This window comes from Poecilia formosa, unplaced genomic scaffold (genome assembly GCF_000485575.1).
Source record: "Poecilia formosa unplaced genomic scaffold, Poecilia_formosa-5.1.2 Scaffold243, whole genome shotgun sequence".
Classification (NCBI taxonomy): domain Eukaryota; kingdom Metazoa; phylum Chordata; class Actinopteri; order Cyprinodontiformes; family Poeciliidae; genus Poecilia; species Poecilia formosa.
The window spans coordinates 95,136-120,828 of record NW_006800182.1 but is presented as its reverse complement, the minus strand read 5'-3'; the positions used below and the strand labels follow the sequence as shown (position 1 = coordinate 120,828).

General features: G+C 36.7%; 1 protein-coding gene across 4 annotated transcripts in view; it reads right to left on the bottom strand.

Annotated features, from left to right (window-relative positions):
* The window catches only part of cdh22 (cadherin 22), a 178,501-nt gene that overhangs the window by 105,492 nt on the left and 47,316 nt on the right, over positions 1-25,693 (bottom strand). For 2 of the 4 annotated variants that reach the window (XM_016680461.1, XM_016680460.1), the window contains one exon: positions 25,123-25,240. The exons of the other annotated variants lie outside the window; for them this stretch is intronic. The gene's annotated coding sequence lies outside the window, so the exon portion shown is untranslated. The remainder of the gene's footprint in view (positions 1-25,122; positions 25,241-25,693) is intronic. 4 annotated transcript variants of the gene reach the window in all.

The window sequence follows — 25,693 nt, the reverse complement described above, 5'->3', positions numbered from 1 at the left end:
TTCGTGGCAGTCTAGCTGTGCCTCAGATTGATTTGTGCAATGTGTGATTTTGCGTTTGCTTAAAATCATCCTCTGCAACATACATATACATACACACACATTACACAGACACTGTAACACACTTAGACTGAAGATAGCGAGCCATATATGATTCTATCTCTCCTGCCAGAATCTGCCATCAGATGGATGAAAGCTGCCATCAAAGCTGGGCCCACAAGGAGTTCAAACAGTCTGCTTAGTCAAGTGAACCCAACACCAGAGTCCAACTCCTCAACCATGCTTATTAAATAGCCAATTTTTGTCATTTGCAATCCGATTTGTTACAATCACATTCCTCCTCATACCCGTGTCGCGTAACACTCAGCTGGAAATAAAAAAAAATATATACATATACAGTTGTGCAAGAGAAAACATGTCCGTTTCTATAAATTGCTGATGTTGCAGTGGTGAAGTTTTAATGGCTAGAGAAAGAAAAAAAGCAGCAAAAAATAGGTTCCAAAAAAGAAAAGACCTTCAGCACAGAAGCAGTTAGGTTGCCATGAAAACAACTCTAGAAACAGTGTAAACATTCAACGACGTAAATGAGTCATGTAAGTCAAGCAAGCATTTAAAAATAAATAAAAAACAGTATCTCCTGCACACAGCCATCTTCAATAAGATTCACTAGTACATTAATTATTGATGTTAGAAACCTTTCAGTTTTGTAGTGACAATCTGTATTTTTTCAACAGGTACTATCTAAGCCTAAACTCATAATATCCACTATAGTGATGGATGTGGCGTTTTATAGAGAAAATAGATATTTTGTGTAAGTCAAAACTCATAGTATTCAAATGACATCCTCCAATTGCTGAAGAGAATAATGCAGCTGTCATGTTATACTTGTTCAAACATTATTTTCTCTAGTTGAACCTCCACTATGCAAACATCCAACTCATTTACCTCATGTGAATTAATCAGTCCCTCTTTAGTTTACCAAGGATTTGAACTAGACTCTTCTCGTCCTCCAGACATTATATTCCCCTTCAGCGGCATGCTACCTAGACTTTGCTCTAGTTGAGGTCTCTCTCTCTCCATCTCTCTCTTTTTTTTCTCTCTATTCACAACTGGACTCTTTATTTTGAATCTTAAACTGTGTGTTGTATTGGCAAGTCGATGGTATGCAGCCAAGCATGACTTTAGAGAACAAAATCTGCATTGACACAAGGAACTGTCTGGAGAATGGGTGCTGCCTTGAATTAGAGTGCTCTGTTTGCTTATGGTTTGTAATGAGAGGTGACGTATTGTCAGTGGCTTGCTAAAGCTTGTCTTCTAATTACACTAATTGCTGCTTTTCCACCCCCATCTCTTCCTTCATTTCTTTTTTTTTTTCTATTCTCCTTCTCTTCACCCCTGGTCCCCCACCATTTAAAACCAATACTGCTGTTAGTCTTCAAAACTGAAAAGCTTCCACCTACATACCAAGATGGGCCTGCAACCACACTTTTTTTTAAGTAATCTCTGTGTCCAATCATTTCCATAGATTTATTTTTCAGACTTCCCTTTCTTTGGCTTATCTTGTCTATTTTATTTTCCCTTCTCTCCCTGCTGACTTGTTTCTCAGCCCATATATGACACGATGTCCACTAGTACTGCAGAGACCCAAATGCCTGTGCTGCCAAGTGCACAATTACTAAATCGCTCATCTCACGGGTGGCTGACACTCAGCATCCCCGGCCTTTAGAGAGGGAGAAAAACTAGTGAGAGAGGTAGCATAAGAGTGAACCACATAAAACCAGGGATTGACTGGGCTAAGAGCCTGAACTGACTTGCTCCTCTGTGACTTCATGCATGTTTTTTTTTTTTCTTTCTTTACACGCATGTGCATGCCTATGTCAGCTGAAAACAGGTGACGGCCGAGGTAGCTGACAGCTGTCAGTGCTCATGGGCGGAGAATGGTGGAGGAGCGGTGCTGTCTGTCAAGGCACTGCTCTGCCTCTGCCCTTAGCTCCAGGCTGAATATGTGGGACCCTCTGAGGATAACAAGAGACCACTCGTGCCTTTCAGAGTGGCTTCCGTCTAATGCTAATACAAAGCCAAGCGGGTCAGATGGACTGCCACAGTACCAACTAGATGTGAGTCCATCAGAAGAAATGTGTCGGGGCTGTTTGCAGCCTTTTTAATGAAAGGAGGCTGGATGCATCATGCAGCTGCAGTGCATGATTGCACTCCAAGGCCGGAGGCTGGACGTGAGGTTGATGTAGATTACATAAATCATTAATTTATGCTTCTGAACACAAAATATTAAGGAAAGAAAAAGAAGAGACCTAATTGTGCTGTGCCATGGAAATTATGTTTAAACATACGAGAAAAAAACAACATTTTTTTTTACATTTTTTTATTTTGTTTTTACCTGGCATTTTGCTTGTTTGCTTTTAATAAAAGACTACTGTTTCCCTAGAGTTATATCATCATCTTGCGTTATGCTTTGCTTTTCATCTTCTATATATTTCCCTATTTGTTGGTATTTTATCTACTTTGGACCTCAATTTGGTCAAACCCGAGCAGCTTTGTTTACAATTATGTTACATGCAACCTCAAATAATAAAGTGTATTCAGAAGAATAATCATGAAAGGAGGACTTCAGGAATAGCATATTATGGCATATTTTTCACAATACCAATCCAAAATAGCCAAGATAGTGCAGAACAGTGGAGAAATAATATCCAGTCATCATACCTCTTGGGGTTTTGCACATTTTCTTTCAAGTTATTGTCATACACTTCAACATGTGTTCTTATTTTAAGTGATAAATCCATTAAATATGGCTCAAACCTATAGCGGGAAAAGAAAACTATCCATGTTTCAACACTATTTTAGAACTAAAAATCTGAATTTTAGGTTGTTTATCAAGGTAATTAGTTGCCCTAGATTTTAGATAGCGGTGTGGTAATAATATGCATTATACCATATGTTTCAAATTTCTTTTGGACTGTTGCTGAACATAATTCATGAAAACTACAATTTCAGGGTTTTTTTTCTCTATTTAACATTGCACAAACTCTTTTCCTTTCACATTAAACTTCAGCAAAACACAAATCCAATAATTTGCACCAGAAAAAAAAATAGTCAATAGACTATTATTTAAAATAGTCACTGCATATTATTAAAAGTAACTCTTAACAGTTGTGCTTTGTGAAGAGTGAAGCAAATCCAGAGCTGGATACTTTCTCTGCGTGTCGAGCAGCAACATAGCCACAGTTTTCTTCTCAGCATGTTTCATTTTTGTGGGTGGAAAACTCTCACTAGGTGGCCATACATCCTGACGCTGTGTGCTGTGTGGTGCACTCAGCCATACGATTCCCATTAGGCCAGACTGTGGTCAGAGGGGATCGAACCTGAATCTGTGTTTCTTCTTACCCTTCACAACTCTAATGGTAGAGTGTTTATGTGTTTGTGTTATTAAAGTTGTTGTGCGAGGAGTTCTTTGAATCAATCTCTTTCAAAACTCCGGGAGGTACAAAGCAAAAGTTGGAACCAAACATAAACATCTAAGATCTGCTAGCAAGCTATATTGATTAGCCCTGTTATTCTCTCTGATGTTGCCAGTTGGGATAACTTCTATAGAGATAAAAACCAACAAAACTAATCTGTCACACAGTACATGCCCTCAGAGTAGCCCAAGTATATGCAAGTTGATGCAAGATGACATCTTAGTTGCTGTGTTTGGAGGCACAATAGGAAATGACATGCCTGCTTTCGCATTAAGGGAGATGAACATGTTATTTGCAGAAAGGTCAAGCCTCCAAGCCTGAGGACAGGTTGTATAACTGCAGTAATTATTATGTAGCTGCTCAAGAATTAGAAGGAATTTCATGTCAAATGTCAACAGCCGGAACACAGGCTGTTTGAAACCTCATCAGTTGGCTTTCAAAGGTCAACTTTGACCTAAGTTACATGGGTAAAGTATTTCCGTAAACTTTGTTCCTTACAGCTAAACATTGGAGCAGTTGTTAGCATGAGAGTCTGGGTTCTACCCTACTTAGGGCCCTATGGGTGGCATGTGCATGTTCCCCATAAATGGTTGTGGTTATCTCTGTTTACTCTGGCTCTCACTTTGAAACATATACATTTTAGTTAACTAATCAAGGCATTCTAAATGACTCATAGTTTGTGATCATATGTATGTGTGTTTGCATATTTTTTATTTATTTATTTTGTTTCTGTGTCTGTTACCAAGCAGTTAAAAAGAAACTGTTAGAAAGCAACAAGGAAGCAGAGTTGGAATATGTAGACAGTTAATAGAATTAACCAAACATCGCATTCCATTTTTTCAAGAACAATATCAGGTGATTGAAAGAAAAAAATCCAAAAATTATTTTCTTATTTAACTTTCATTTACCTAAGACAATGTCACCGAGATTAAGAACTTATTTTCAATGGAGTTCATGAACCTTGTTCACCACTTATCACAGTTTAACAAAACCACTTTTCATAATTTCCACAACCATATTTACACATTTAAAACATAAAGGATGTGCACAAGACAATATGTGATAGAATTAAGTACTTTTAATCAACTGTCAACCAAAAACATGCTACAGGATAGACTTGGAAAGTTTGGGATTTCTGGGAATGTTAACTCACATCTCAAAGACAAAAAAGGAGGGAAAAAAAAGCTTTTTAAACACTGGTAATGCTATGTCCAAATGTTATGATTTACACTAAACAAAACCACAATGGTAAATTTTGAGTCCCAAATTTCTTGATATTCACATTCTTTCATTCGGTATGTCATGAGAAGAAAGGACGACAATTACCATGGAAAGTCTGATGATATACATCGATTGACTGTTGAAGATAGGCCCAAACATTCATCTCAGTTACCTATTTATTAAGTTACATAGATTAGACTAGAATAGATTAGAGAAGAATCTATTAGACTAGATAATAAACAATAACAAGAACATCATTATTGTTTATCATCAAGTTCAGACCATGTATCAAATGTAAAAGCAAAACAAAAACATTTCTTCAACCACCTTACACTTATTTTATTTGGAATCCTGAAAATGACTGGGGGAAAAGAACTATACTTTTAAAGAATATATTTTTAAGAATCATGGTTGCAGCTATACCTACAAGCCATCTGCAGTCAGTGGGGTGTTCATTAAACCTGAATTAAGTTGAGTCCATGTTAAGGAGATGCAGCCTCGGCTATTTTAGAGAGCTGGAAGCAATGAATATAGAGTGTGCAGAAATCAGCCGACAGCAACTGATTTCACATAATAGCCACTTCACAGGACACACCTCCTCATCATCTCAGTGAGAGCCTTTTCCAAAATCAATAGCTGGCTGAACATTCATTTCTTCAAAGTTACACACACAGACTGAAAGCCATAGTGTTTCGATGTCTCTCTGCAGCATACGGGGACACACACAGGCAAACCGATGCTAGAACCATTATCTGGGAAAGCCAGCTTTTAGAGTGTCCTAGATGTTGTAATAGCTTTCCTGAAGTCCACTAGATATTTTTGGCTGCATGGTACCAGTTTGTAACTGCCCTCAAAAGAAATATGTAGGGACAAGCTTTATGACACAGAGGTAGACACTTCCATGTTGTCCCAAAAGACAAAAAGAGCAAAAGTTATTGAACAAAATCATAGATCGCAGTCAAAACCATGCTTTTCTGGCAAAGATCTTTACATTGCCTCCTTTTATTTCTGCTGAAAATGTCTTATGAGTTTGTGAGGACAAGAGTTGACACTTTATTGGGCCGAAACACAAATAAAACAAATTGCTTTAGTGTCAGATACAAGAGAATTTTCTCTCAAAGCCCAGCAGCAATACAGATGGAATGCCAGGGAGAGTTTATTTTGTATGTGTTTTAGGTTTAGGTTTAGAGACTTTAGAAAAAAATAATAAATAAATAAAAAACTTGCTACATATTTTTTATGTTACTATTATGTAGTGACATTGAAGGTTCATTTAAAATAATTTAATGCTTCTACCTTGCAATTGTTAATTGCTCATTTCTATATAATCTAAATCATAGAACCTGAACTTGGAATTGAACACTAAAACTTATTTTTGAAATATATGTAGATTATTTATTTGTTTGCTAATTAACTCTTAACATATTCAGAATCTCTGTTAAACATTTCTGAAAATGTTGTTGATCAAGGAAAAGCATCTTCTTAAATGTCATTGCTTAGAATATTTTTCAATATATCTATTTCTATTTTTCAAATAACTCTAACCATAGTAACAAATAGCAATAGAACATACGATTTTAAGTACTTTTGAAATATGGGTGTAAGTGTGGCTTTGAGATCCTTACAAATGTTATCCTTAAATCTGCCCATCAAATATTAACCAACTAAGAGGAATTCTGTGTTGTAATTCCAGTCCAGAAAGTGTGTCAAAACCAGCGAATAATAAAGATTATACCAATAAACTATCTGTCCTCCTTTTTAGTTATTCCAAATTCATTTTCAGACCAGTTCAATTTAGTTCAGTGACAGAGATTTGTTGGGTTTCGTCACACACCTTTCTAACTAGTTGGGTAAACTTAAGATAATAAGCAAGAGCTATACAGATTGAGTTTAAAATCCTTTGTTAAGGTCTTTTCTAATCATTATATAAAAATGCAACCTATTAAATGTTACTCACTGTTAGTATTTTGTAAACCTACAGAAACATCTTAAAAGTATTGCTTAAAAGATCTTTCCTTCCATTTAGAGTATCTCTTATGGTGATATTATTTGACTCATCCCAAAACACCAATTTCACTGCTTGGACATATTTTTTTTTTTTTTTTCTCTGAAGACAACACGATTGGCAGGCTCATTATCCTATCCCCATTACGATATTGCCTAATCAATCTTTTCATTGTGTTCTTCTGGTGGCAGAAAAGGCCAGCTTTTGCATTAAAACCGGCACAATGCTGCAGGATGCATTCCAAGGAGAGAAGAGGAGAGTGGATGAGTGTTAGGTTTCAATTTGCAGCCGAGTAAAGTAATCGCATTTGCTGGCGAATTGATCAATATTAATCAAGATGTTATCAAGAAGAGTTGTGTTCAACTTTCCTTCTTTGTCAATTCAAACTGGCATTAAAGTACATGTCCCAAATGGCACAAATGGTAACACAGAATAGACAACAAATAAAAAAAAAAGCATGGTTGTTTAAAAAATGGGAAGGAAAAAACATTTCTGAACACCAAAAGGTTTTTGTTTTCCTTCCTAAAGGAAGCACTGTTAATGCTAAACTATACAATCCAATAGGTGGAGTTCAGTGGGAAAATGACAGCTGCCCACAGAAGCTGCAATGTCCCACACTCCACTGTGAGGTAAATCACACCTTTGAAGTCAGCTCACACACTCCCTGCTGAGGATGCCACACGACCATCAACACCCTGTGAGCTCCCAGCATTATGATCACAGCCATTTAGATTTCACCGAAGTTATTATTACTGCCATAAAAAGAACAATGTCCATCAGAAGTAAATCAAAATCCCGGCATGGGACCAGAGGTGATATACAAAGGGGCCAATTGTGGTAGTGAAAGTGTGAGGTTTAAAGTCAACAGAATTAGCTTCTTAGTTTATGGCCATGAATGCAAATACAAATTCTCACAGTATATCAATTAAAAACAGATGACAAAAATGGGTTGGTCTCAGAATTGAACTTTTTAAAACCAAAAGTCTAAGACTGAACAAATACATATGGAAAATAAAACTAGATAACTTTACAACTACATTAAGAGCTAGAATGGTTTCTTGCTAGAGAACAAAGGGCCATTGCACTTTAAATTATTAGCACATTTATAATTAACAAAAATACACCACGGAATTTGCACTCTAAGATCCCCAGATATCAGCAAAAATAATGGCTAAATTGGGATGTGAATGTTTGGATAATTAATGTGCAAACTAAAGGTCAAATTTGACACTTGCTGAAGAATTAGTCATCCAAATAAAAATAAAAAAAAACCTTGTCAGAATGAGGATTACAATGCCAAATAATTCCCTGCTGATTATATTAATCTGCTGAGAAATGGTCCATTGCTTTGATTAACCAACTGCAAACAAGAATGTTTATTCTGGAATACCCCATCCAGCTATTGTTGTAAAAACACAACTCTAAAAAACAACATGCTAATTAAACAAAATAATCAATACATTATCTTAGGTGAAAATTGGCGACCTTTATAAAATACATCAAACACTGTGAGGAATCTACACATAATCGACACTGGAACAAGATTAGTATTGATCGCAATAAGTGAATAGGCCTACATTAAAACAAGCTAAAAGGACAAGATGAATGTTGGTGGTACATTAACATTCGTTTACAACATTTACCTTAAGAATACACAATGTGAGGAGACTGTGTTTATCGATGTTGCGCTTTAATATCCACAGAATCCTCTAACAAAATATATTCCCAACCCCACTACTCTGCGCTTGCTTTTATGTGCAAATGTGTATAAATTACAAACCATTGTTTTCATAAAAATTGTTAATATTCTAGAAATGTAAATCCACAAAACACAAGAAAACTGTGTTGAAATTCCCTTACCTTTTGTGGGATTCTATTTGATTTCCTATATGTAGATGCAAACACACAACAAAAATGCCAACAGTTAAAAAAGCTCCAGGGCCCAGTTGACCTATTGCACTGCTCTCCCTGTTTACAGTACACTTACTTTTATATGAGTTTATGTGTCTGAGGCATGAAATGAAGCTGTAGCTAATGGGCACCCAGCATTGTAAGGGAATAGTGTGAAAATGTAGTACCTGGGGCCAACTTAGTAATAACAAATTTCCAAACAGTTTTGCAGAACCTCCAGCAGCGTTACAGATGACAGTGAAATTCCCAATACTGTGTAAAGGCAATTGAGCACACCCCTTAGCACAGAGTGGAGGATTCTCTACATTATGTAGCCATAATAACCAGAGGTCTAAAGATAAGCCTTTTCCGGGGATGTTGTTGACATTTTTAAGATGATAATTTTACCTGAAAGGTTTGAACTCAGTGGCCTAATTAGGGATGGCTTTGGACTGCTTTAGAAAATTACCTGAATGCAGCAAACTGTCAATGTTTACAGCAGGCAGTTTAAATGGTAGCCTTACAATCGCCTGTTTTACTTCAGTTGAAATGATGAAATTGGTATTGCTATTTGCTAAATGCCAGAAAAAAAAGAGATTTATTTGACTTTTTTGAATTGCTGTTTTTTCAAAATAAGTATCACTTTGCATTTAAACAAATTGAGAACATTCAGATGAGAATGTCATGGCTTTGTAAAGGTCTCATTAATTCGCAGTATTTGAGTAAATGTGGCTCAGCAACAACAAATCCATTGTCTATATGTCAAGCAGCAAAAGTTTAGTCTTATTTAATAGAGGGAGGGAAACTAATTATATTTCCATCTGTTTCATCTGCCCAGTGGCGCAGTTGGTAGAGCTGTTGCCTTGCAGCAAGAAGGTCCTGGGTTTGATTCCTGGCCTGGGGACTTTCTGCATAGAGTTTGCATGTTCTCCCTGTATTCCGGCTTCCTCCCACAGTCCAAAAACATGACTGTCAGGTTAATTGGCCTGTATAAATTCTCCCTAGGTGTGTGTGTGCATGGTTGTTTGTCCTGTGTTGCCCTGCGACAGACTGGCAACCTCGCTTGAAACATTTGCTGGATATAGGCACCAGCAGCCCTCCCGACCCCATTAGGGACAAGGGCGTACAGAAAATTGATGGATGTTTCATCTGCTGCAGTAACTGTACATTACATTTTAACCTGAAAAAAAACCCCAACATGAAGCACAAAATGAAGCAATGGCAAATGCATTGATGGGATGAAACTAAAAGCTAGATAAAGAACTCATGTTTGCAAACACTTATTAGGAGAACACAGAAAAAGTATAGACTATGCCTCAATACCACATCAAGGAGAGGACAATTACAGAGTGCATCCGTGTCAGCTTTCAAACCCCACTTCCTTTCATTTTTCTTAATTACCAGGCAAATATTCTCTCTTCCTCTGCTTCATTAGCTACTTTGTTGAGCGTTGAGTGATGTCAAAGAGATGATGGAGGGACAGAGAAGTGAAGCAAGAGAAGGAAATCATATCACCAAGAGCTCTTGTCTTCTTTCTGAGATTACCGTCCCTTGAGAAGGCCTTCTAAATGCTGCCAGCCACTATAACTCAACCAACAACAAAATGACTACAAATTATGGTTTTGATGGGTGACCCGCTCCTGCTTGGCAAAGTTAAAGGAACACTAGGGCATTATAAATTTTACTGGGTTATCTCCCCTTACCAGGCGCCTCTTTCACTGTGGGATAAAAATGTCTTATATTGGGACTTATCCTTTTGTTTTGGATGAGGAATATAAACATCACAGCAAGGCTAAATGCAAGACAAATGCAAAGGCAGCCCACCCAAAACACTCAGATATTGAAAAACTTTGTCATGTCTCAATAATGAAAAAAAAAATGTCAGTAATCAACTCATCAAAACAAATGCAATAAAATGAAAATGGTTATTTTAATTAATCAGCTGCTTGTCTAAAAACACAAAACCATTATCTGTAATGGGGATGAATTATGAAAAAGTTATCATATTTAGATTGATTCATGCTTGGAATCAGTTCACTTATGTCTGCCTCATTGTCTCCAAGTCTTCTCGTCTGTCTGAGACTTTTTTTGTGTGCTCCTTTTGATTTTTCAACTAAGCATCTCTCTCTCTCTCTTTCTTGCGCTCTCTCTTCCTCGCTCTGCACTGCGTTTCCAAACTGTGCAGTAAAATTGTTATTCCCAAGTCATTATCTTATTTGTGCGTCTCCACTCAGCTGTAAATCCTCTAGGTATTCCTCTCTATTCTCTATTAACTCTACCGCAGTCAGGCTTCGGCTGCCAATCACAAAACACTGCTGAGGGAGAAAAGAGGAGCCGACACAAGGACAAGGGCATAAAGACGCCAGAACACAGAAACCTCGGGAAAAAATACCAGAGAGAAAGTAAGTCAGGGTGGATTAATTGCTGCAGTTATTAAAAGAATAAAAGAACAAAGTAAAATGAAAAAAAAACAAAACATTGAAAGATACAAAGATTAAAAGGCTTTTAGGGCTAATAGAGGCTAAATCAGTGTCCAAATATGGTTGAAGGCTGGGTTTGCTTGCTTCTGGGGAAATGACTGGAAAAGGAGATAATTCCTTTTTTTCTCTCTCTTTTCTATATGTCTGTGGTAGAGATAAGAAAGAAAGAACACACAGAACATGCTGCACTAATTGGAGCCAGAATAAACTAAGGCATTGAATGGAATAAAAACTTAAACATCCGAAACATTTGAAGAGATATTGTAATATAATATTTTACATTACAGTAATGTAAAATATTCCATTTTACATTACATTACATTAGTACAAGTGGATGTGAAAATAAACATTTATCGGCACAAGGCAACACAGACCTGAGCCAAGGTAGTATTAATGAAATGCTTACAGAATGATCTTAGTCTCAGTAATGAAGCCCCTGCTGAGAAAATCATATCATTAAGTTGCAAGTGTACACAAAATCAAGATAACAGGAACTGTTAAAACAGCTAACTGCTATAAAATGCATTAACCAAATGTGTTTAATCAGCTGGCAATCAAAACATAATTTCAGCTGTTTAGCTGATGCCTGATATTGATAAGTAGCCATCTTATCGTTCAGCTACCGTTTCGTTTAAAACCATTACATTTTTCAATCTACAGAAGTCTCTCATAAAAATTAAACTCTCTAAATAATTATGTTTGTGTCTAACATCATAGTCACTTTACATTGTGACTAAGATTTGTCTGCAACTTGATTTCATTGTGTGCTTAAGAACAACAACAAAAAAAAAACTCCATAGGAACCTTGTGTAAAAGAGAAGTGGTTGTGCTTTGTGGTAGATGTTCAACATAATAAGAATACCTGAACTATTTTTTTTTTGCCAGTCACTCTAGAAGTAATCCTACTCAAAGCAACTCATTAACTCCCTAAACATCCATTTATTTATGTCAGTGATCTCAGTGAAATCTAGATCAAGAAATCATTTTTTTATGATTCCACTTTATTTGCCTTTTAGAAAGTTATGTGAAATGAAGAACTTCTGTTTACCTGCTCTCTAAAGCTAATCCATCCAGAGTTCTGCAAACACATAATTATCCTATACCGTGTGTATTTTACATGATAGACCAATATACAATTGTGAAATGTAAGGAAATAATGCAGGCTGTGTCTTTTTTGAGGCACTTTGTGTTTTTATCTGTGAAAAGTGTAAAAAAATTATAAAGCTTAAGCTTTCCACTTTTAAACTAAAAATGTACCATTTGCATTAAGCCCCCTTGAGTGAAACACTGTAGAAGCACCTTCTGGTGCAGTTACAGTTGGAGGTCCTTGACAAATGCCTCTATTAGATTTTCTGATCAATAGAGTGAAATATTTGCATGTTCTTCTTTTCAGAAAATATGAGGTTTTGTTAGAATGTGTGAAAAAAACATTTGGAAACAAACGTTTTCAAGGTTTGCCACAGATTCTCGGTAGAATATGCTTTGATCTAAATCAACACGAGTGTGAACTCTTGCCCTAGTCTGAAGAACATCATGTCACCATTATGTTTCACAATAAAAAGTATGTCTTCAAGGCGATCTGTCGGGTCAGGCTGGTGTTATCTGACCAAAGTGAAATTCTTGAGGTTTTCTTGGAACAATGATTTCTGAAACACATAACTGATAGTTGCCATGTCTACAAATAACGCACAGAAGTTTTACTGATAAAGACCTAATATTTAATAATTCAATCAATTTTATTTATAAAGCATCCTTCATACTAAAAGCAGCTCAGAGTGCTGTACAGATCAATAAAACAAACAACACACCCCACACGTAAAAACATACAACTGTATAGAAAATGCACAAATTACACAGAAATTATCCAAATCAGGAAATAAAGTTAAAAAGATGGGTCTTCTGCCTGCTTTTAAAGACAGCATTTTCTGTGGTCCTCAGGTTCTCTGGCAGACTGTTCCACAAATGGGGCCCATCATTATTACAGTAATTATTTAACTTTGCTTTGGGCTCAAAGTGTCACTAGCACCCCTCCTGACCCTAATTGGATAAGGGTGTAAGAAGATGGATGGATGGATGGATGGATGGATGGATGGATGGATGGATGGATGGATGGATGGATGGATGGATGGATGGATGGATGGATGGATGGATTCAGATGTGGTGGACTTTGCAGAAATCTAAAAGTTGGCAGGACACCTGAGAAAATGCCATTTTTCCTTGATTGTGTATTTTCCTGAACTTCCTTCTCTATCGAACTTCTAAATATAATTGAACTAGAAAGTTATCTTTAAACATGGCAAATATGACCTGTTTAGCCGCAATAAAGCACTATCTCTCTGTCAAAGTGGCCCACACAGACATCCTGCCTTTGTACAGCAGGTGACTCTTTCCCCTTTCATGACTGCCTTGGGAAAAATGCATGATTTGCTAGCTATTTAAACACAGAGTTAGAACTTTTCCTTTCGTAACACACATTCGCACATGGTGTCACAGATTTTGTCTCCTGCTGTCTGACGTGACACAGTAAGCCGAGTCTGTACTGCTCTCACAGAGTGAGGAGGTGGTACGTGTTTGTTCTCTTTGTCTATCTCAGATTGGTAAACACAACCTGTGTCTGTGCTCTGCATTAGAATCATCCGGGGAGTCAGCTCAGCCCTGTCTGCTAGGATTAATCCTTAACAGGTCAAGGTCAGTAACATTACAACAATGCCAGGCTGGTAATAAGCATGTCTGAAGATTTTGAAAGCTCTAATTTAATTCCTAAAGTGTAATGTGAAGCGGCTGAGGGATGGAAGGTGATGGAGAAAATGGTTGAGAGGCAAAGAGGAATATAGATAGACAAGACATGAAGCAACCAAGCAGCTAAAGTGACAGTCTTCTGCCACAGGACCTCATCAAAAGCACTCCTGATGGTTTTCCTCTCTAACCTAACTGGCACATCCGAATGTAGCAATCAACTTTATTAGAGAATTAAGAAAGGCATTAGAGAAGAGGACACAAGCAATCAGCGTACTCTAAGTTCATCATGCAGCCATGCCAAAATAACGTGTTGCAATTTGGGTGTTTCTTTTTAAGAGAAAACACATTTCTGAGACAGCACTAGACACAAAGAAGGAACTTTGGCTGTTACATCTCGTGGAACTTTTGTTCTACCTTATTTGTTGTTGTTTCTATGAATCATGATGGCCTCATATAGCCTGACATGTCAGACTTGTTAGTATTGATTGCAACTGGAAATTGAAAATCTGTTGCCAAGTTTTTGAACATTTCTTTTCATTTTTTTTTTGATGGTAGATAAAAACACCAGATAATAGTGCAGATAAATGAAGATGGCTGCCAAGACTATATTTGTTTGCACTATCTCTCTCAGACTACAATAACATGTTGTAAAACCTAAAAAAAAGTTGTTTCTTTTCATTAAATTGATATTTTTGTTCTGTCTGTACTTACAAATCCAGTTAGATTTAACTTTGTACAAATATGCCCATATATCAACTTATTTTTCAAGTTCAAATTCTTTGTATAAAATTATTTTATTAACGAAAGTGGATTTTCTTTCTCCTATATGTTTCATTTTGCAGTTATGTGTTGGTGGATTTCACTCAAGTTTGCTGTCTGAATCTCAGTCACATTTTCTATCTGAGATGCAACAACCTTTTCATTATTTGTGATCATTGTTTCACTCACACACCCACTCACACACACACACACCCACTCACATACACACACACACACACACACACACACACACCCACGCACGTGCACGCACACACGTGCACGCACACACACGCACATGCGTATACACACACCTTGTAATTTCTGTCTGTGCCTTACTAAAAATTTATTCTCAGTCCTAAATTACTATCTGCAATCTTCAGAATAATAGGCAGGCTAATCAGCTCAAATTAACAATCTTAATATGAAGACAGGCCCTGAAAGTGTTCAGGTGTTTGTTGAGTGTACAGGTCGACTTTCCTATCAAAGCCTGAGAGTGCTTGGCTGCTTTTGAAAACACTTACGACACACCTGACAGAATCCCCATGTTGCAACATTTAGTGGGACATGCAATTAATTTGATCAATTATTGTTGATTATAAGGAAAGATAATTAATGCCCAACTAATGTGGGCAGTAACTGTCCTCATTTGTAGCTTGGAGGTTAGATTTCCTCTCTTGGTAAGGTAATTTAATTATCAATGGCAAACTGCAAAACCTTCTCTAGGTAAGCAGGAATACATTTCTTTTTTTTTTTTTTTGTCAGAGCTTCTTTACATACATTTTAAATATTATGTACTGAACAAATTGTATTTACAAAGCATCCAATCAGATAGCAAAACTGAAGACTAAGACAACAAAGGCTAAATACAAATGATCAGCACGAGAGATTTAACAGAACATGGATGTTTTATGTCTAAAAACACATCTACTGTTTTTACGTATTTTTATTATTTATTTATAAATATTTATCAATATTTTCATAACATTAAATAGCAGAAAAATAAAATATATATTTTTTTTACGTCATAGCATGCCATCTTTACTTGTTTTATTACTGTCACAATTGTTATTGTTGTACTCTGTTCATTTAAATTAAACTTTACACAAAGAGAAAGGTCATTTGTGTTTGGTTGATCATTTCTGTTGTTAAAAGTAACTTGTTCACAATATTTTTCATTTATTTTAACATTGTTTGCTTCCCTTTAAATGGCACCCTATTTGTAAGGAAAATGCCTGTGCTGGTTGAGCTGCAAACCTGAGTATAAATGTTGTGCTAATGTAAAACCCACCAAATCCTTTCTGCCACAGTCAAACAGCTTGTAGAGCTCTCGACTCTTGTTTGGAGGATGACTGATGTTTGAAGAGATAGAACATATTGGCAATTTATCAATTTATTCATTAAACAATCCCCTGGCTTCAGCAGTGCGTGGGAGAACCATAGACAACAAACATAACCCGGGATCCCCTCCTCAAGCTGGTCATTAGCTTGATCACACATTGCTACAGGATGGCATGCTATTCTTGAACCAGAATGTGTTGCAAGACGAGGTAATGTGGTCGTTGTGGGCATGTTTGCATAAACAGAATACCCTAGGTTATCGCAATGGGACTGGGATAGAGAATGCAGGCACATCATTCCTCTCCACGATGACGCTCTGGAGGTGGTTACTCTTTGGGGGCAAACAGTAACTCTGTCATCTTGGAGGACAGAGATGGGAAATGGAATTGCCACTGGTTGCAAACTTACATTGATCTCTGTTTGCTTTGAGATTCCATATGTCACCTAACATCATGACACTGTCTTACCCCAAAGATCAGCATTGGCACAACCTACATATTCAACTTTACTGCTCAACCCATAAGTGCAATTTCACAACAAATTTGACAGCATTTAAGGGCAAATAAAAAGGCTTCCAAACGGCATAAGACTTGCAGCCTAAAAGGAACAACAATTGCTGTAATCCTCAGATGATTCATTCCTCTAAATATTATTCAAGAATAAAAATAAAATTGATAATGGAGAAAATTCTATTTGTAATTTTTGAGTATTTATGACATTTGTTGTCATGATTGATCAATATTTTGTGCGTATTGGAAATAAAAGTAAATACAGTGATAATTCTCTAATAATTAAATGATGCTGTATCTAGCTTTCACTGTATTTAGCAACAAAATCAACATTTTTGAGAAAATATTGTACATTATTTGTGATTCAAATTTGGAGATGATGTGAATTTATAAAATACAATTATTTTAATCTTTAATGTCGATAGAAATAAGGCTAATTAAGTAGACAAAACAGAATAAAGGACAAAGGCAAACCATCAATAGATCCATACCCGTAATGATGTGTCTAACCACAGAATGAACTGCTCCCGCGGGGGGCCAGCTGGTCGTTTCATTTTAGGACCACACGTGCACAGCAGCAGCAAACATTTATCACATAGCAATGGGATGTTATGGACTCTGGGAGAAAAGAGCAATGTGGATCACACACGACACACACACACACACACACACACACATGCGCAAGCGCGCAAACACACGCAGGTTTACACAAGGACACACTTGCTACAAAAGCTGATGCATGAAAAACAAACCCACACACATACACTGTAAGGCCTCAAACTAATGCCTGTGTACTTTATTCTTTCTCTTGCTCACACACGGACTCCAACCCAAGGGCCAGAGGGAGTTTAAGGGAAAAAAATAGTCACAGCTGCTAGCCATATAATGATAACCTGCTGCCTTAATAGCCCTCCAACTAACAGTAGGGTGCTGGGGCTTGTCACCGAAACAATAGCAGAGAAATTTTCTTTGGTCACACTCTGTCACAAGGTAAATATTTGAATTGGAGCATTAATAAAGTCATACAATTTTGCAAAAGCTTAAAGATGGATTTAACTTTTCATATGCTAAACTCGTTTGATATCCCTACTTAACGAGTTGCTTTGCATTTCATCATATAGCATCACTGCCTTTATTTCTTCAAGCATTCCATAATTACCCCAAGGAACTGAAATAAATTTTGAAACAGTAAAGGCTTAAGGGTATTTATTAAATTAGAATATGTGATAAGAAGAGACTTCTTAGATTAAAAAAAAACCTTTAAGAAGGTATTGAGCATACCTTTCACTAAGTCCACATTTCTGTGTGTGCGTATATATATATATATATATATATATATATATATATAAATAACAAGGTTAAGCACAAAAATTCAAAATACTGAAAAATATTACTCATAAGAGAATAGCCAATATTTCATAATAATGTAAAAGATTGTGTCACCAGACATTATGATACAAATAACCAATGTATATAAAATCTTTCTCCATAAAATGAAAGATTTTATGGAGAAATCTTTCATAAAGATTTCTCAGCAAACTATATCAGTTTGGCAGCAAACTGATATAGATAAGCTTTTAACCTATGTTGACAACATGCAATTATTTTTTTTTCTGCTGAAATTGAAATATAGCATTGCAATATTAATACCTTGCACCATTAATGTATTTCCTTTGTGCAGAAAATGTTCCCCTTACATAAATCCTTTTTGAAAGATTGTTTTTTTCTTTAACAGCATCTTTGGAACGTGAGCATTAGCTTTGCACATTCTTATAGCAGTTGTTAAACAAGCTACTTCATGGGCATGGTAATTGCTGCCAGCTCAAAGACTTGTAGACACCTGCCATGATTTTTTGGGAGGGGTAGAGATAAAATAAGCCTCTTTTAATGAGAATCTAATTTGTGCTGAGCTTAAATACTCATGCTTATGAAACACAATTTATCCGCTGCAGGGATTAGACCATGTAGACATTGAGTTAAATTCCACTTTTCATGTATTTCAATTTCTGTAGTGTGAGCAACTAAAGTCATAATGTTACAAGTGTGCAATGTGTCACACCGCAACTAATCAGTTGCATACATTATCTTATTGCTAACAAATGTTCCAGCAAGGATAAATAAAATATGCTTAAATCTTTCAGGCTGGCTTAAACAAGAGTTCAAAACATGTCTTCTAGTCATGTTTTTTAAGTCTCCTGGGCAGTGGTCTAGGTTCTGATAAGAGGACAGAATAATGCATCTTTATCAAACAAGCATCTACTTTAAAGCCTTTCTGAGATAGCAGAGATGTAGAAGACTTGTGCTTGAATATATCAAGCATAGAAAAGCAGCCAGTTAATGATGAATGAAAACTGCTGCTTAATTAGGTGATTTAAGTTGCTAACATAAAATAAATATGACATATAAAAATACAGTCACAGCACATGTTCAATTGATTTGAAAGCCATTCATACTCTGATTTCTTCCCAAATGTTCTCCTTAGAGCTGCATAAAGGAGGATAAAAATCAAGAATTTGAAAAACGGGGATGAACAGTTCAGAAAAAGAACAGGTAAATTAGTTGATAAGGGGAATGTCTCCCTTTTTTAGGAGCAAAATAATGGTGAAATAAGACAAGTGCCACTTATTCAAATACAAAAAGAAGCAGTAAGAAAAAAAAAAAAATAGAGAAAAAAAAGACACGAGCCAGAGGCCTGGAAAAAGATTCAGAGGCATCGGCTCAGTGATCATTTGTGTCCCATACTTTACCCTTGTGGCACAGGACTCAATCAAATTCTCCTCATTCTTGCCCATGCATTACCTCAGCAAGCAGAGACCTCCTTTCGCTCCCTCAATTAAATGCCCACCCGCACATAATTAACGACTGTTTTGTCCACAGATCAATAATAGGCCTGTTCATTAAAAGTCCCTTTGCCTCCTCAAAGATCCCTTAGCTCAGTTCACCGTCACATCTGAGGAGGTGACTGTGCTTAAAAGAATTCACATTCAGGTTTTATGTCTGGCTTGTACGTGGTGGCAAAGTAAGTCACAGAGGTGATGAAAGCTCAAAATACATGAAAATCCTTTGAAATAAAATCTAAGTCCTAATGGAAACTCTACATGCAATAATCATGGCTGAGCTTGTTGCCATCCTATTCATCCCGTACAATCATTTATTAACTGTATAATACCCATGGGACTGAATTATGTTCAGTTTGTGAAACATGTTATTCAACATACCCTTTCTTTGAGGTAGAATTGGAAAAAAAAATGTTTTAATGTAAGTAGCAAAATACAGTTACCATCCATAAAATTATGGTCATGTGACTAATTTTTTGTTAGCTCTTCCTTTTTTGTTGGTAAAACAGCCCTGACCCATTGATGCATGGACTCCACTAAATCCCTGAAGGACTGTCATGACTCTGTGATGTGAGCAGGAGCTCACTTTACCCTCCTGCAATCTTAAGAGACAGGGTCAATCAGACTGCATAAGCTCTATACCCTGTGCAGGGTCCAGTGGGGTCGCATTGACCCCGAATGCATGTTTACAAGATTTGTATTTATTTATTTTTTTTAATTATTTTTTTTTGTGTGTTTTTTTGTGGTATTGTGGCATCTGCTGTGCTCCTTCTAACATGTCATGCTAAGATCTCTGGAGGGCTAAACTGCTTGTGTGAAGTTGCTATGACTAAAATTTCCCTTAACTGTATAAGACAGACGTCTTATCATAAACACTATAAGGCCTGATCGGTGACAACTACCTTAGCCAAATCAGACTCATTCTTCCTCATGTACAGTCCAATGAGCCCCTTCTAGTGTGCAAATGTGACCACACTATCTACACTGCTCAATAGCAGCAAAATATCTCCTTTAATCAATCATTTCCAGCATAGGAAAGTAGCTTACAAATCTGAGCCAAAATGTGACAAAGGCTTGTATCACATTTTGCTATAAGCCTGACCTATGATCAGCATAGGTAGGTGCCTATACCATTTCACCTGGGATGAAGGTGTGAAGACGCTTTGACCCAGTCGTATAGGCATCTCTCCCTGGCCATTGTCAAACCTTTCTGCTTTTAAGGATAATAACTATCAGTTGTATTAATTTCAGGTCTAATTGATATGTTACATTCACAAACTTATCATGTACAGTTCCCCAAACTGTACATGATACAAACTGGTGTAGTTTATGACAACCACCAGTGTTTGTAGATGCTAAAACCAAAATGTCTACCTGTTATTTCTTAGAAAATAAAGATCAATAAATAACAAGAGGAGTTGGTTTTGTTAAAGTCCACCTTACTGCCAGCCACCTGTCAGAGCTAAAACACCAAATGATTGGACCAACATTGCTTCAATCTGGAGGATACACAGAACAAATATACACCCAAACACATATTTTTTTTCCCACTTTAATGATTAGTGTATGCTATGCTATTGCCTCTCACCTCTCCCATCTGTCACATAATCACAGCATCTCTGGAGATGGATAACAGGGTTTAAACACACAGCAGTCTCATACTTGGCAATGTTTTTATTGTGTTTTTATCAGCCATCTCAAGCACAATCTTAGATTGACAGTATGACATTAGGTGGCTTTTTTTTTTTTTTTGCACTACTGCAACCAGAAACCAGTGGACATTTTCAAATGTATCTTAATAGTTTCAGGTTTTATTGTTGTGACTTTTTTTTTTTTTTACCCTAAACTAACCTAGAACCCTGCTGTAAGATTGTCAAAGCAAACGGACTGGCTGTGTAGGATTAATAAAAAAATGCTTTAAAAATTGAATTGGATGAATGGATTCAAAACATCTCTATATGCAATGTTTCTAATTTATGTACTTCTGCATAGACTACACTGTGCACTTTGTTCACTTTAAAATCTTTCTTTCTTCATGACAGAGGCAAAAAATAAATACACACAAAGGCTGAATTAAATTGGTAAACATCTCAAAAAACATGAGGTGTTTTATGAGAGCTGCCTGTAATATTCCAACCAAATTTTCCAGAGCCAATTCAGAATCCTTCTATCCATGGTGAGTCTTGCTACAGATGGATTCCCTTGAGTAACATCTGGCATTCTCTAAACAGTGGGCATCCCCCCATTCACTTTCTTGCTCATAAGCCTGTGTAAAAATGCCCCTTTGAAACAACTCCACAATGGATTCCTCACTCAGTGAAAATCTGTCTTTATTTTTTAGCAATGTACAAAACACCGTCACATAAGTTTGCGCTGTCTGTTTCTTTAAACTGATGAATGTGGCAGAATGGGTTTGAATTCCCCAGCTCCCAATGCTATGATGTGTGCCAGTCTCTTGGATTATGAGACATATGGAGGCGTGTGAGCACACAAGCATGAGCAAATAAATTCCGGAAGTCTAACATAGTTATACAGACAAGCCTCACAGAGAGTGGAATTGGAAAAAGTTAATAAAGGGAAGACTATATTCACATGCTAAATATTGGTATACTTTAAAAGGAGGCACATAATACATTACCTGAACTAAACTGGGAAATAGACTCCTAAAAGCCAATAAGAGATTCTCCAATCCTGCAGCACATGCATTTTGGCTTATTATTAATATTTTAATTTTAAGTAGTTAATCCGGATCTCGACTTGCCATGCCTCAGAGATTTTCTAGTCTAAAGCAAACTATTCCTAAAGATTAAATTTTAATGTTTACTTACTGATACACATTTATAATGGATATAGAAATAAATTAAATAGATACACCACAGTATTCTGCTAGATAGCTTGATACAAAAAAAAACAAAAAACCCTGCAACCATGATAAAACAACAGTATCTCTCAATTTCAAGCTTATTTACTGATGTATTATGAACAATGGTGAAGCAGGTGCTGCAGTTTGACAACGCAGATATGTTACACAAAGAATGAAAACAGAGGGACGTCATATTATTCCCCTTCACTAGACAGTAAGTCTACAGCTGTCTGTCATGTGGCCTGGAAACTATACCAGGTCAGCGTAAGTGTAGAAAGTTCTAGTGATCAAAGCTTGCGTGTACATGAAGTACTCTCACTGTGCTCAGTCAGTCTGGTTTTGATCAGCGCTGAAGGATTAAAAGCAAGTAATATCTCATCCTGGCTTGGTACCAGTGACATACTTTTACCCAATTCCAACTCTTTGAACTGTCGCTCCTGTCTGAGTGAAGGAGAAGCACAATAATTTCCTTTTAAACAACTTTGTACCCGTTGGCTTGTAGTTTTGAGGTGTAATTATATACCCTCTTTATTTCCCTAATTCGTAACAGAACATTGTGTAAAGACAAGATTCCTAAAAAAAATGTATTGGAATTTTTTAGATCAAAAATGATTTTGTTTTGTCCAAAAAACAAAAACAATAACTAAGTACTTGAATAGTCTTTGCATAGGAATAGTGCATAAATATGAGTAACACCTGCAAACAAAGCAGCATCTGGCTGCACTTTAAAAACATGTAGGCAAATACATTATAAAACTAAATTATTATTATTATTATGGTTGTGTTCAGTCGATTTGTTTGCAGTGCTATGTTACTTTTAAAATGAATCTCAATTCTGGACTTATATTTTATATGCTTGTATAAAGGTCCTATATATTTAGGTAAAGTTATATACTTTATATGTTTCAGATTAGAAGAAAGTTGTTCTCCATTCCTGAACAGCCACAAATAACAGGTATCTTTAAGTATTTTCAATGGCACTGGTAAATAATAAAGCATGGATTAGGATGCTAAAATGGCTTTACCTTGAGGCAGGTATTTTTACTCTGGGCACCATATTTGCTATGAAATGTGTTTTTCTATTTTGTTGATGCATCTCTTGTACCCAGAACTAAAAAAATTAAATGAGGTATTTTTATTCATGGTGTTGTGCTTGGTTTTTAATTGTTAGCTACAGACTCAAAAGCAAGAAGCACTGGCCTTTTATTTATTTTTTTTTCCTCTAATAATTTTCCACGTCTTTCAATGCAAAACATTGTTTGGTTCATTGAATTTTAGCTAAGCGAGTAGAATTCTCCACAAGGCTGAGATTTATTCCTGATGGATGGACATCGACAAGACCTTTGGATTCTTCTAGATACATACATGCAAAAATACAAGCAGCTGGAAAATATTAGCACTTCCCCCACCGGATCTATCAGATTATGCCATGCAGTACATTCAATTACATACGAGAGCAGATGGTGTAAACAAAATCAAACATGCATAATCTTGAGATTGGATCCTTCAGTTAGATATTAACTCTGATAGTCAAAGGCCTGACACAGGACCAGACATATTAAGAGGAGTTTGTGGAGCCAGTGAGCTTACTGACTCAGGGGTTTTCAAAAGTGGGGTAATCCAGGGGAATGGATGCATGCATGACAAGTAAAATTACACATACTCTTTCTCTCTCCTCCTCCTCCTTCCTCCCTCTATTTCTCTTTCGCTCTTGCTCACACACATACAAACAAAAATGTTTACCCCCTGTGTCGCACCAACAAACTTGTTTATTTTCTCTTGCCAATTAAGAGCAGATTACTCAGGAAAGAACGCTGTCACACAAATGAGTTGTGAATGGAATGGAGTCATTTCATAATTTGATTTAAAGATTAAAGGCTTTTAAGACCTGCCTAGAATGCTTAGAATAAAACGTTGTAATTTCTGGACTATTGCACATACCTGAATTTAAGCGGCAGCCACTAACTTGGAAAAAAACAAAAAAAAACATACATATGTTTATCATATTTGCCTGTAAGTTGCAGGTGTCCACATTGTGGGTCCCTGAAATTTTTCCCTTAAATTTTATTTTATTTTTTAAATATATTATATTTACTTTACTTGTTTTCCCCCTTACTATTAATATAATTGTGCAGTGGGACAAAATAAAAACTGTGGTCTTTTAAACAGTTCACTCTCATCGAAACCAAAAAGAGGAGAAATGAAGCAGATGTTTTGTCACCTCCTTCTCCTCTGGATGTCACAGAACGTAAGCCCAGGAACAAGCAGGAGAAGAGTTCTCTTGAAATAGGTAGGCTTTGTTTCTCCTTTCTTATTATTTAGTGTAATTTGTAACAAATATGCTATGGGGCCATATGTGTACGTGTGTGTGAATGTGTCGCATTGTGCACATAGCCTTGTGTGGGTTAGATACGCTGTTTATGTGCGCTAAACACATCATGCTCACATAGTACATTTGTGTGGTCAGGAACTGACTGTCAGGTGAACGGTGCAATGTTGCTGATTCTGCGTGCCATGTGCATCATGCACAAGTGGCTTGCATCAGATGCATTGTGCTGGTTTGGTGCGGTAATAGTTTGTATGCGTGTGTTCTCCGCTATAATGTCCCCTGGTCTCATACGCTCTTCCTTAGTCTCTCTTTTGTTGTCCTTCTCAATGCCACTTCTGTTTTGCTATTGAGTTTGTGCTGTCCTCTTCATCACTCAGCAGTCAACCCTTTCGAAATCTTTTGGTAAAAAGCCAAATATTAGTCGCAAAGCAGTGTTCAAAGTACGTTAAAATAGTAGCAGCTTGTAGTCTGGAAATTACCCTCATCTCTATGAAGAGGATTTCTTGTTTATTTCAAAATTATGCTACTCTGCTTTTGAGAGATTAAGGCAAACATAACAATAGATAACAGCTACATTTAGATGAAATAGTCTGCTGGTCAGACTAGTAATGTTTTTCCTGTCACCCTTTTTTCCCTTAAGTACTCCATGGACCATGGTGTATGCAAATAACAGACTCACCGTTCCTCAGCCAGATGACCTTGCTGCCACTCTGCGTGAATGATGACTCTCAGGTCCTTCAGCTTGTCTGTACATTGTCATTCAGCATTACTCCTGCTCCAACACTCTTCTTCAACTTCTAAAAAGATAAATAAAACATACCCTGGGGTGAATGTCTGTTTTTTTTTTTTTTCTTCAGCTAAAGTGAATAAATTCCCCAGTTAGATTTTAATGGGAGAGTTAAGGAGCAGGTGAGTGGATGGAGGAGGGAGGGGGGGAGGCAATCTGCTAATGGAATGTGTAGAAAAATGGAGGGATGAAAAGGGCTAATAAAATTGGTGAGAAAAAAAGACACCTTAGATCTGTCTGGAGAAAATAACAGTGAGTTATAGGGCTGGCTGTAAAGTGGTTTAAACAAACAATCATTAACTGCTTTCCTCATCTGCAATATAGGGTTGAGAGGGGGATGCTTCAGAATGGATACGAATGAGGTAGAGGTGGAGTCTGCAATCTTCATTCAATTACCCCCCACCCTCTCTTTCTCCCCCCTACAAACACACCCACTGCCATCCCCATCCTCCCAGTCCCTTAT